The sequence below is a fragment of the Vigna umbellata genome, chromosome 11 (genome assembly GCF_029865625.1).
Source record: "Vigna umbellata cultivar VRB3 chromosome 11, Vumbellata_1.0, whole genome shotgun sequence".
Classification (NCBI taxonomy): Eukaryota; Viridiplantae; Streptophyta; class Magnoliopsida; order Fabales; family Fabaceae; genus Vigna; species Vigna umbellata.
The window spans coordinates 13,443,271-13,457,083 of NC_142175.1; the positions used below are offsets into that span (position 1 = coordinate 13,443,271).

Consider the following 13,813-nt stretch of genomic DNA (forward strand, 5'->3'; position numbering starts at 1 on the left):
AAGAGATCATTTTATTTATGAAAATAAAGATTACATTATAAGAAGACACATAACAGACAGAATTATAACATAGATGAAATGGCAAGTAAACAACAAAACAGTCTAACATAGAACCTATATCTAAAACTCAGGACTAGGAGATCTCTCGGGAGGTTGAATGTTGAGATGAATCTCGATGTTAGATAGACGAACATCAAGATCAAGAAATTGATCAACCATGTACTCATCAACAGATCGTTGCCACTCATAAATCTCCTCAAAGTGAGTCTTTTGTCCGATACCATCAATTGCTCTTATACCAATTGATGGTATCGGAGGGGGTATTTTTCGAAGAGTATAGCGCAGCGGAATTAAAAACTCAGAGAGCGGAAAGCGTATTTGATAACAATTAAACTTCATTTGGTCCTTTTAGTAAAAATAATTTTCTTTCAGAAAATTAATCAAACAGTTGATGTACGTACAATAAAATGAGTATAGGGAATAAGAAGAACAACACAGAATTTTTATCCTGGTTCGAATCAAAAGATTCTACGTCCAGTTGTTAATCACTGTAAATAGTGATTAACCTTTTTCACTAAAAAATTGTTTAACAGATTACAAGATAATGAACAATAAAAAATGAATAGAACCACTCTACCAACTTGAAGAGAACCGCTTCAGCAATCGACCAACGATTCACAAGCTTCTCCTTTCACAAGACCAGGCAGAGCACCTTGCTAACTTGAAGAGAGTCTGCTCCGACAATCCCCACACGATACGCGAGCCTCTCCTTTCACAAGACCAAGCAAGGGAACAATGAACAAAAAGCTTTCTGAGAACGTTCCTCTGACACACAATGTTCTAAGCTTTCTCAGTTCAAAAACAACGTTGGTTTCTAATTTCTCCAAAACAAAATATATAGCCAAGTACACTGAGTGCCAAAGGTCAGCTCCCAACTGCCATGAATAATCGATTATTGTAAGTGATAATCGATTATTCAAGTCCGTTATAGGTTTTCAAAAAAGTGATAATCGATTATATGAAGTCATAATCGATTATTCAAGTATGACTTGTGATAATCGATTATTGCTTAATCATAATCGATTATTTTAGTTAAAAATGCAAGTTTACAAGGTTTACAAGAATTTCCTACTACATTTAATTTCTACAAATTGCTTTTAACTAATTCTAATATCTTCTGCAACTAAAACTTCTTGTAGCATCATCAAAACAAATTTCTTCAAGATTTACCAATACTCCTTATTGGTAACAATTTGATACCAATTGATGGTATCGGAGGGGGTATTTTTCAAAGAGTATAGCGCAGCGGAATTAAAAACTCAGAGAGCGGAAAGCGTATTTGATAACAATTAAGCTTAATTTGGTCCTTTTAGTAAAAATAATTTTCTTTCAGAAAATTAATCAAACAGTTGATGTACGTACAATAAAATGACTATAGGGAATAAGAAGAACAACACAGAATTTTTATCCTGGTTCGAATCAAAAGATTCTACGTCCAGTTGTTAATCACTGTAAATAGTGATTAACCTTTTTCACTAAAAAATTGTTTAACAGATTACAAGATAATGAACAATAAAAAATGAATAGAACCACTCTACCAACTTGAAGAGAACCGCTTCAGCAATCGACCAACGATTCACAAGCTTCTCCTTTCACAAGACCAGGCAGAGCACCTTGCTAACTTGAAGAGAGTCTGCTCCGACAATCGACACACGATACGCGAGCCTCTCCTTTCACAAGACCAAGCAAGGGAACAATGAACAAAAAGCTTTCTGAGAACGTTCCTCTGACACACAGTGTTCTAAGCTTTCTCAGTTCAAAAACAACGTTGCTTTCTAATTTCTCCAAAACAAAATATATAGCCAAGTACACTGAGTGCCAAAGGTCAGCTCCCAACTGCCATGAATAATCGATTATTGTAAGTGATAATCGATTATTCAAGTCCGTTATAGGTTTTCAAAAAAGTGATAATCGATTATATGAAGTCATAATCGATTATTCAAGTATGACTTGTGATAATCGATTATTGCTTAATCATAATCGATTATTTTAGTTAAAAATGCAAGTTTACAAGGTTTACAAGAATTTCCTACTACATTTAATTTCTACAAATTGCTTTTAACTAATTCTAATATCTTCTGCAACTAAAACTTCTTGTAGCATCATCAAAACAAATTTCTTCAAGATTTACCAATACTCCTTATTGGTAACAATTTGATACCAATTGATGGTATCGGAGGGGGTATTTTTCGAAGAGTATAGCGCCGCGGAATTAAAAACTCAGAGAGCGGAAAGCGTATTTGATAACAATTAAGCTTAATTTGGTCCTTTTAGTAAAAATAATTTTCTTTCAGAAAATTAATCAAACAGTTGATGTACGTACAATAAAATGAGTATAGGGAATAAGAAGAACAACACAGAATTTTTATCCTGGTTCGAATCAAAAGATTCTACGTCCAGTTGTTAATCACTGTAAATAGTGATTAACCTTTTTCACTAAAAAATTGTTTAACAGATTACAAGATAATGAACAATAAAAAATGAATAGAACCACTCTACCAACTTGAAGAGAACCGCTTCAGCAATCGACCAACGATTCACAAGCTTCTCCTTTCACAAGACCAGGCAGAGCACCTTGCTAACTTGAAGAGAGTCTGCTCCGACAATCGACACACGATACGCGAGCCTCTCCTTTCACAAGACCAAGCAAGGGAACAATGAACAAAAAGCTTTCTGAGAACGTTCCTCTGACACACAGTGTTCTAAGCTTTCTCAGTTCAAAAACAACGTTGCTTTCTAATTTCTCCAAAACAAAATATATAGCCAAGTACACTGAGTGCCAAAGGTCAGCTCCCAACTGCCATGAATAATCGATTATTGTAAGTGATAATCGATTATTCAAGTCCGTTATAGGTTTTCAAAAAAGTGATAATCGATTATATGAAGTGATAATCGATTATTCAAGTATGACTTGTGATAATCGATTATTGCTTAATCATAATCGATTATTTTAGTTAAAAATGCAAGTTTACAAGGTTTACAAGAATTTCCTACTACATTTAATTCCTACAAATTGCTTTTAACTAATTCTAATATCTTCTGCAACTAAAACTTCTTGTAGCATCATCAAAACAAATTTCTTCAAGATTTACCAATACTCCTTATTGGTAACAATTTGATACCAATTGATGGTATCGGAGGGGGTATTTTTCGAAGAGTATAGCGCCGCGGAATTAAAAACTCAGAGAGCGGAAAGCGTATTTGATAACAATTAAGCTTAATTTGGTCCTTTTAGTAAAAATAATTTTCTTTCAGAAAATTAATCAAACAGTTGATGTACGTACAATAAAATGAGTATAGGGAATAAGAAGAACAACACAGAATTTTTATCCTGGTTCGAATCAAAAGATTCTACGTCCAGTTGTTAATCACTGTAAATAGTGATTAACCTTTTTCACTAAAAAATTGTTTAACAGATTACAAGATAATGAACAATAAAAAATGAATAGAACCACTCTACCAACTTGAAGAGAACCGCTTCAGCAATCGACCAACGATTCACAAGCTTCTCCTTTCACAAGACCAGGCAGAGCACCTTGCTAACTTGAAGAGAGTCTGCTCCGACAATCGACACACGATACGCGAGCCTCTCCTTTCACAAGACCAAGCAAGGGAACAATGAACAAAAAGCTTTCTGAGAACGTTCCTCTGACACACAGTGTTCTAAGCTTTCTCAGTTCAAAAACAACGTTGCTTTCTAATTTCTCCAAAACAAAATATATAGCCAAGTACACTGAGTGCCAAAGGTCAGCTCCCAACTGCCATGAATAATCGATTATTGTAAGTGATAATCGATTATTCAAGTCCGTTATAGGTTTTCAAAAAAGTGATAATCGATTATATGAAGTGATAATCGATTATTCAAGTATGACTTGTGATAATCGATTATTGCTTAATCATAATCGATTATTTTAGTTAAAAATGCAAGTTTACAAGGTTTACAAGAATTTCCTACTACATTTAATTTCTACAAATTGCTTTTAACTAATTCTAATATCTTCTGCAACTAAAACTTCTTGTAGCATCATCAAAACAAATTTCTTCAAGATTTACCAATACTCCTTATTGGTAACAATTTGATACCAATTGATGGTATCGGAGGGGGTATTTTTCGAAGAGTATAGCGCCGCGGAATTAAAAACTCAGAGAGCGGAAAGCGTATTTGATAACAATTAAGCTTAATTTGGTCCTTTTAGTAAAAATAATTTTCTTTCAGAAAATTAATCAAACAGTTGATGTACGTACAATAAAATGAGTATAGGGAATAAGAAGAACAACACAGAATTTTTATCCTGGTTCGAATCAAAAGATTCTACGTCCAGTTGTTAATCACTGTAAATAGTGATTAACCTTTTTCACTAAAAAATTGTTTAACAGATTACAAGATAATGAACAATAAAAAATGAATAGAACCACTCTACCAACTTGAAGAGAACCGCTTCAGCAATCGACCAACGATTCACAAGCTTCTCCTTTCACAAGACCAGGCAGAGCACCTTGCTAACTTGAAGAGAGTCTGCTCCGACAATCGACACACGATACGCGAGCCTCTCCTTTCACAAGACCAAGCAAGGGAACAATGAACAAAAAGCTTTCTGAGAACGTTCCTCTGACACACAGTGTTCTAAGCTTTCTCAGTTCAAAAACAACGTTGCTTTCTAATTTCTCCAAAACAAAATATATAGCCAAGTACACTGAGTGCCAAAGGTCAGCTCCCAACTGCCATGAATAATCGATTATTGTAAGTGATAATCGATTATTCAAGTCCGTTATAGGTTTTCAAAAAAGTGATAATCGATTATATGAAGTGATAATCGATTATTCAAGTATGACTTGTGATAATCGATTATTGCTTAATCATAATCGATTATTTTAGTTAAAAATGCAAGTTTACAAGGTTTACAAGAATTTCCTACTACATTTAATTCCTACAAATTGCTTTTAACTAATTCTAATATCTTCTGCAACTAAAACTTCTTGTAGCATCATCAAAACAAATTTCTTCAAGATTTACCAATACTCCTTATTGGTAACAATTTGATACCAATTGATGGTATCGGAGGGGGTATTTTTCGAAGAGTATAGCGCAGCGGAATTAAAAACTCAGAGAGCGGAAAGCGTATTTGATAACAATTAAACTTAATTTGGTCCTTTTAGTAAAAATAATTTTCTTTCAGAAAATTAATCAAACAGTTGATGTACGTACAATAAAATGAGTATAGGGAATAAGAAGAACAACACAGAATTTTTATCCTGGTTCGAATCAAAAGATTCTACGTCCAGTTGTTAATCACTGTAAATAGTGATTAACCTTTTTCACTAAAAAATTGTTTAACAGATTACAAGATAATGAACAATAAAAAATGAATAGAACCACTCTACCAACTTGAAGAGAACCGCTTCAGCAATCGACCAACGATTCACAAGCTTCTCCTTTCACAAGACCAGGCAGAGCACCTTGCTAACTTGAAGAGAGTCTGCTCCGACAATCGACACACGATACGCGAGCCTCTCCTTTCACAAGACCAAGCAAGGGAACAATGAACAAAAAGCTTTCTGAGAACGTTCCTCTGACACACAGTGTTCTAAGCTTTCTCAGTTCAAAAACAACGTTGCTTTCTAATTTCTCCAAAACAAAATATATAGCCAAGTACACTGAGTGCCAAAGGTCAGCTCCCAACTGCCATGAATAATCGATTATTGTAAGTGATAATCGATTATTCAAGTCCGTTATAGGTTTTCAAAAAAGTGATAATCGATTATATGAAGTCATAATCGATTATTCAAGTATGACTTGTGATAATCGATTATTGCTTAATCATAATCGATTATTTTAGTTAAAAATGCAAGTTTACAAGGTTTACAAGAATTTCCTACTACATTTAATTTCCTACAAATTGCTTTTAACTAATTCTAATATCTTCTGCAACTAAAACTTCTTGTAGCATCATCAAAACAAATTTCTTCAAGATTTACCAATACTCCTTATTGGTAACAATTTGATACCAATTGATGGTATCGGAGGGGGTATTTTTCGAAGAGTATAGCGCAGCGGAATTAAAAACTCAAAGAGCGGAAAGCGTATTTGATAACAATTAAACTTAATTTGGTCCTTTTAGTAAAAATAATTTTCTTTCAGAAAATTAATCAAACAGTTGATGTACGTACAATAAAATGAGTATAGGGAATAAGAAGAACAACACAGAATTTTTATCCTGGTTCGAATCAAAAGATTCTACATCCAGTTGTTAATCACTGTAAATAGTGATTAACCTTTTTCACTAAAAAATTGTTTAACAGATTACAAGATAATGAACAATAAAAAATGAATAGAACCACTCTACCAACTTGAAGAGAACCGCTTCAGCAATCGACCAACGATTCACAAGCTTCTCCTTTCACAAGACCAGGCAGAGCACCTTGCTAACTTGAAGAGAGTCTGCTCCGACAATCGACACACGATACGCGAGCCTCTCCTTTCACAAGACCAAGCAAGGGAACAATGAACAAAAAGCTTTCTGAGAACGTTCCTCTGACACACAGTGTTCTAAGCTTTCTCAGTTCAAAAACAACGTTGCTTTCTAATTTCTCCAAAACAAAATATATAGCCAAGTACACTGAGTGCCAAAGGTCAGCTCCCAACTGCCATGAATAATCGATTATTGTAAGTGATAATCGATTATTCAAGTCCGTTATAGGTTTTCAAAAAAGTGATAATCGATTATATGAAGTCATAATCGATTATTCAAGTATGACTTGTGATAATCGATTATTGCTTAATCATAATCGATTATTTTAGTTAAAAATGCAAGTTTACAAGGTTTACAAGAATTTCCTACTACATTTAATTTCTACAAATTGCTTTTAACTAATTCTAATATCTTCTGCAACTAAAACTTCTTGTAGCATCATCAAAACAAATTTCTTCAAGATTTACCAATACTCCTTATTGGTAACAATTAGCTCTTCAATCACATAGTCACTTAGGATAGTACTCTAGACAAGATCTATGGGGCACAACAATATAGATCATATAGGTATTCCACTTGATTATTCAGTAGTTTAGTAATAAGTCAATTAATTAGGCTGTTATAGAGAAATAACAAAGAAGAGGAAGGCAGCTAGTAGGTTATCTTGTTGTGGGAAGAAACTAGGCTCTAAAATCCTCATAATTTTCAGCCAAAAGTTTACTTTGTATTTTGGGTTTTTCTTGAAGAAATCTGTTGAATAAAAATCTAATTTTCTTTTGTTAATCCCAATTCTTTGAACCAGTTTCTATCACTTTAACCTTAACCAAGAAAGAAAACTAAATTACTATTTACCAGTAGCTCTCTAATCACATAGTCACTTAGGATAGTACTCTAGACAAGATCTATGGAGCACAACAATATAGATCATATAGGTATTCCACTTGATTGTTCAGCAGTTTGTTATCTCCAAACATTAATGATAGCAAAAATTGTTTAATGTTGGGTTCAAGTTTTCTTACACATTGTTTGTTGATAGTAAGCTTCCTTGCAGCCATATTAATAGCCTGGAGTTATATATTGAAATCATCAAGTTTTTTAATAATATTATAGCAATACGAGAATCAACTATCTTCCTTTAACAGTAAATTTACATCAAATCATTAAAATCCTAACTTGAGGGGTGTTTTATCACTAACAAACACAATCACAGAAATGTAGAAAATTAATGACAATGACGAAAAAGAGTAAAGCTATATTCCTACAAGTAACACAACCTTACAATGATCACAACCAGAAAATATCAAGAAGGAAATGTAAACAAAGGCCAAAAAATGACGGCCTTACAATGATCACAACCAGAAAAACATTATAGAAAACATCAATACATGATGCATGAATCTATATCCCTACAAGTAAATAGCTACATGTTATTTCCAATACCAACCTAGTTAAATTTCATAAATAGCTACATGGCATTGAACTGGTGCTAGTTTTTCCACAGGCTTCTTTCCCAAGAGAAGCTTCAACAGAACAAATCCAAAAGCATATACTTCACTTTCAGTCAATTTACCTGCAAAAAAAATTCAAAAGGAAACTTCCTCAATAGATAAGAGTTCAAGTTTTGCAATAAATCATGTAGAATCGTCTTGAACTTCTGAAAGGTATTAATGGTGCTTTTAGGCCAGGGGTGCTAACAGGTCTGATAGGTGTAAGTGGTGCTGGAAAGACTACTCTACTGGATGTTCTATCGGGAAGGAAAACAAGTGGATACATCGAATGAAGCATCACAATATCTGGATACCCAAAGAAACAAGAAACATTTGCTCGCATATCAGGATATTGTGAACAACTTGATATCCACTCACCCAATGTTACAGTTTTTGAGTCCTTTCTATACTCAGCATGGCTTCGCTTATCTTCAAAAGTTGATAAAGAAACTATAAAGGTAGCTTTACAATTTTGTTTTCAAAAGAGGCATGAGTTCCATGATTGAAAACTGATTCAAATATCATAATATTGTTCAACAATAACAACAGGTCTAATTTCACTTATGTAGATGTTCATTGAGGAAGTTATTGAACTTGTAGAACTTAATTTATTAAGAGAAGCACTTGTTCGATTGCCAGGACAGACATGATTTTCAACTGAACAACGCAAGAGGCTTACAATTGCAGTTGAACACTTAGCCAAACCCATCAATAATTTTCACGGATGAGCCAACCTCAGGCCTTAATGCTAGAGCATCTGCAATTGTGATGAGAACTGTGAGGAACATTATGGACATAGGTCGAACTGTAGTCTGCACCATCCACCAGCCACGTATTGATATATTTGACGCCTTTGATGAGGTAAGAAGCCTTACTGTTTGGATCAATTGCATTCTAAGAGTGATTTGATTCTTCAAAGGTTCTTACCATGTTACATATATGAAATAAGAATTAAGTACTTTTTATTATCCAGCTTTGCAGCTGTTACTTCTGAAATTGGGAGGGGAGCAGATATATTCTGGTCCAATTACTAGCAACTCTTCCCATCTGATCCAGTATTTTGAGGTGAGCCCATGTCAATAATTTCAATAATTAAACTTTTAAAGACAAAACTTTGAAAATTTTCCCATTATAAAGATATCACTAATGGAAAAATCACATTTTATGACGTAGAAAAATCACATATTATGACGTAGTTCTTGGGGACATAGTTCTGGGCGTTATAATATGTCTGCACATTTTATAACGTATCAGAAATTTACGTCATAATAGCTTGAACATATTATGACGTAGTTTCTTAAATCAGTCATAATATGCACAGTTTATTATGACAAATTTTCATTTGTACGTCATAATATGGCGAAATGTATTATGACGTAGATGTACTAGTACGTTATAATATGTGATGTATTATGATGTAGATATTTTTATCAATCATAATATGTTGAATGTATTATGACGTACAATTTTTCACCTATCATAATAAATTGTTTTCAAAATCAATGCATTATGACGTACATTATTTAATACGTCATAATATATGTTTTTTAAAAAAAATTGATTTTCAAAAATTGACATCCAATGAAATTATAATCATATTCGTGTTCATCCAATGAAATTATAATCATATTCCTGTTCATCCAATCAATTTATAATCAATATAGTTTCAAATTAACAAAATAAATGAAACTAACAAAATAGAGATCATTTAAAATATTAAATTGTCTAATAATATTTAATACATCATTTATACATAAAACTATATATTAAATCCAAATATTACATTAATGTACCTACACTATTGAAGTGTAGCTAAGTTTCTACTAACACTTAAAATAAAAGAAGCCCAATTCCTTCTAATGTCTTCAATGTCTGCAACTTCCATGGAAGATGAATCATTAAATATCTACAAAAAAAAATAATAGAGTTAAAACAATATTGTAATCAATAGTTAAATTATTTAGTTAGTTTTTTAATACCTTATTCCATGATTCAGTTATGTTTGTACAAATAATGGTATGCATGTGTTTCATTACATAATACCCACACCCATAGCTGCCCAATTGAAGTCGACACTGCAAATTAAATACAAATAATCAAGACTCATTCAAGCCAAAGACATAAAATATCAGATTATACTCTAGCTAGCCTTTGCACCATGTAGCTTTGATCAATTTTTCTAAACCAAATTTCACAAAACCCACAACACAACCAATTCCTCATAAAAATAGTAATCACAAAACACAAAACAAAGGTTAACTTCTCTTACATTAGGTGTGGTTATTTGCATCTTCTTCCTAGAGACAGATGGAACACCCCGCAACCTTGAATAAGCTTCCAAAGACCTACAAAAGGTAGACATTCAATACATCATAATAATAATAATGTAAGAAGGAATCAAAATAGAAAGGAAAACTTACGCCTCTAATATATTTTTGATGGACAATGTGTTAGCTTTCTTATTCAAGGAACATAAGAGAACTACAAGAGAACGATCAGGAACAATAACTAGCAATTGCCAATGACCCTTACAAGTTAGAATAATATTAATTAAAAGAAACTTTTAAACTAGTCATGAAGAATTCAAAAATTGTGTACTTACTTATGCAAGTAAGGTGCTAAATAGACCTCTTTACCAGCTTTTTCAAACATTTCTATCAAGTATTTTTGCACATCCTCTGATTTATTTCCTACACTTTGAATGATAACAGGATCAAGAAATCCATAGATAGTAGCATTCCTTCTCTCGATGCAGAGGTGATGCAAATACGTTCAATATGAACAAATAATGTTAGAAAAAGTACATGAAGGCAATATCATAGTATTTTCATGGTTTATGAAGGTGTACTTACAAATTCCAAACTTGTAGAACTGTTGTAGAGAGGAGATCATTACCAATGACAATTTCACAAATATCCCTATGACATACAAATAAAGTGGTGGTAGTAGTCTTGCATGTGAGTTCAGGAGGCATATTTATCTCAATAGTTTTATTTCCCATTGTGACTACCGCTGCACCAAGTTGTTGGAGAGGCGACAATTGTGATTGTGGAGGTGTAACAATGTTTGTCTTCTTAGAAATGTCCTACATTTGACCACAAAATAAGGCTAATGATATATGCATCCAAATACAACAAATACATAAGTAACTAAGGCAAATATGGATAAAAATACTTACTAAAATTGGCTTTGCCAATTTGGCTGGCCAAATGATAAAATTTCCTAGAGCTTCTCCCACTGTTTGAATCTCCTCATTAGGCAAAGGAACACGAGTAGAAGAATCTTTAATATCTACAATCACCACTCGCAACATATCATCTTTAATAGCCTCGTGGTGGATGGTGCTTCCTAAATTATATATTTTACCTAAGACAAAAAAGATTTAAACCACATACAAATCACATATTCAACATACATAACTAAACAAAATTGAATTTACCTAAAGCAACCAAATGCCAGTGGGGATCATCAACATACAATTCACAATCAACAGGGACATCAACACCATCCCCTGATTCTTTAGTAGGAGGACAACTCCCCTTTGTGCTAGCAACATGGGAAGCCCCCTTTGGTGGACCTTGAATAGCCAATCCTAAGGATGTTATCACTGATTTGATTTCTGACAATAATTCATCTCTCAATTCTGGGAACAATTCTTTCTTAAACTCATTTTTTAGCACCTTTTTATCAGATTCACTAAGATGTGCTAAAGTAACCTTTCGAGTAGGACCACCAAAGAATTGCTTGAGTCCTACCCCTCGTCCAACACCACGGATATATCCTGGATGCTCTGGACGTCCAATGGCAACAGCTAATATGTCATCTCGGCCTTCTTGAGTGAATGACCCTTGAGAGCTTTTTTCCACTAAGTCATTCTGAAAAAATAGTGTTTTAGTCCATCTATTACAGAATACATGCCAAAAATTATATCTGAAGACATTAAAGTTAAAATTAGGCTTAGCATGAGTTTCTAACAATCTTCTCCGCTATAAGTCGAGTTTCTTCAGAAGTGTATTCTCCTGATGGCTTAATGCGAGCTCTCTTCCATTTCTCATGACGTGGAGGTGGAGAAATCAAACTTAAATCTGAACGATCATCGGTAGCTGAGGAAGAGGCCTCACGGATCATAATCTCCTCTAACCTATCATATCCCCCACGAGACAATCTGTGTGGGTGGAGATTATTTTTCTGAAGGTCTTGTGCAACTTTTCTCTTTTCCTATTTCAAACATGTGACAAACAATTAATAACAAATTATGAAATAGAAAAAATGAATATCAAATCATAAATAAAACATTAAATTTACCTGAAAGGCAGGTTCTAATCGTTTGTCCCGAAAAGCCTGCCATGTTTCCTCATCCAGGAAATTGTATATGTCACAAGGATTCTTGTGACTTAACTTACCATAAATATACCGACTAGTAAGGTCACTCTTAAAACCCCTACACCGTTGTCCAGCATATGATATCCATTTCCTTCTCAACAAGTTGTTGTTTGGGACGTCATATGTTAGCTACATAATAGGTACATGAATGTTATATTTACAATTTTGCTAATAATTGTGGAAGTTAAGTTAAGATTTTCATACCATGATAGTTTGCCATATTTGGTTCTTCACTTCTTCAGGAACATGGTCCCAATTGTCAATAAGAATACTAACCTTACTTCTACCAAGTAAGGCCACAAAGCTAGTGAATCTTACACGGTTGTCTCCAATAACTTTTCCTGTACTCATATCAAATTGAATGGGCAATCTTTGATCAGCATTACGACTAACAATCAAGTCTCTTAGCCTAGTCGCACGTCTACACTTGGGTTGGGTAGATGATTGACTTTGGTCCTTAGTATGTGGTGTAGGTATAGATGGATCAGCCATAAACCTGTTTAAACAAAATATTGAAAATGAAATTTAATTGAATACACCAAAACAACAATTAGTGGTCAATTGAAGCAGAAAAAAAAAGAAGTTTTAGCAATTAAAGAAGATACAAAGAGTACCAAATCACTATAATAAATAATTAACTTTTATATCACTTAGCTTGAGTAAGTTTTTAAAGAAGAAAGAAGCATTAAAGGCCTAACTGTTTGGTTTGCATGAGTATGCAGGTGTGTGTGCAGTTAGTTAGGTTAGTTGGTAAAAAAATACCAGGGGTTATGTTAGAAAGAATGGGAGTGGCCCTGTAATTGATTAGTCCCTTTAAGAGTGATTTTATGTTAGCAGACCGATAGCTGTATATAAATAGGAAGAGGTTTAAGAGCATAAAGTCCTTTGGGAATTAGGAACTGCAGACTTTAAACTGTTGTGCAGTGTGTGCTCTTTCCTGTAGACTTTTCGTCCCTATTCTGTCTTTAGTTCAGACACCAGTTTCTATCGGTGTGTGTAAAATCTTACAAATATATGAAAATACTACTTTTTAGAAGTTATTGATAGTAAATGTGAAAGGTTGTAAATGCAATTTTTTTGACTAGTTCATGGAATTGAATAAATTGAGATTTACTGAATTGAAGCTTAAATAAAACAGGAACAAGTTAAAATATTTTGACATAAAGGACTAATTAAAATAAGCACTTAACCATTCACACACATATATATATATATATATATATATATATATATATATATATATATATATATAATATTTGCAATATCACCATCGGGACTAGTTAATATGTTTGTTAGGATATTTACTATCATTTGATTATATTTAGGCCGTTATCATACAAAAGGTCACTCCAATAGTCTAATTTTATGAGTTGTTAGATTTAATATCAATTATATTCAAATAGATTTAAAGAA

General features: G+C 33.2%; 1 pseudogene; it reads right to left on the reverse strand.

Annotated features, from left to right (window-relative positions):
- Nucleotides 1-9,815: 9,815 nt before the first annotated feature.
- On the reverse strand, nt 9,816-12,892 carry LOC148191010 (uncharacterized; annotated as a pseudogene).
- Nucleotides 12,893-13,813: the final 921 nt, after the last annotated feature.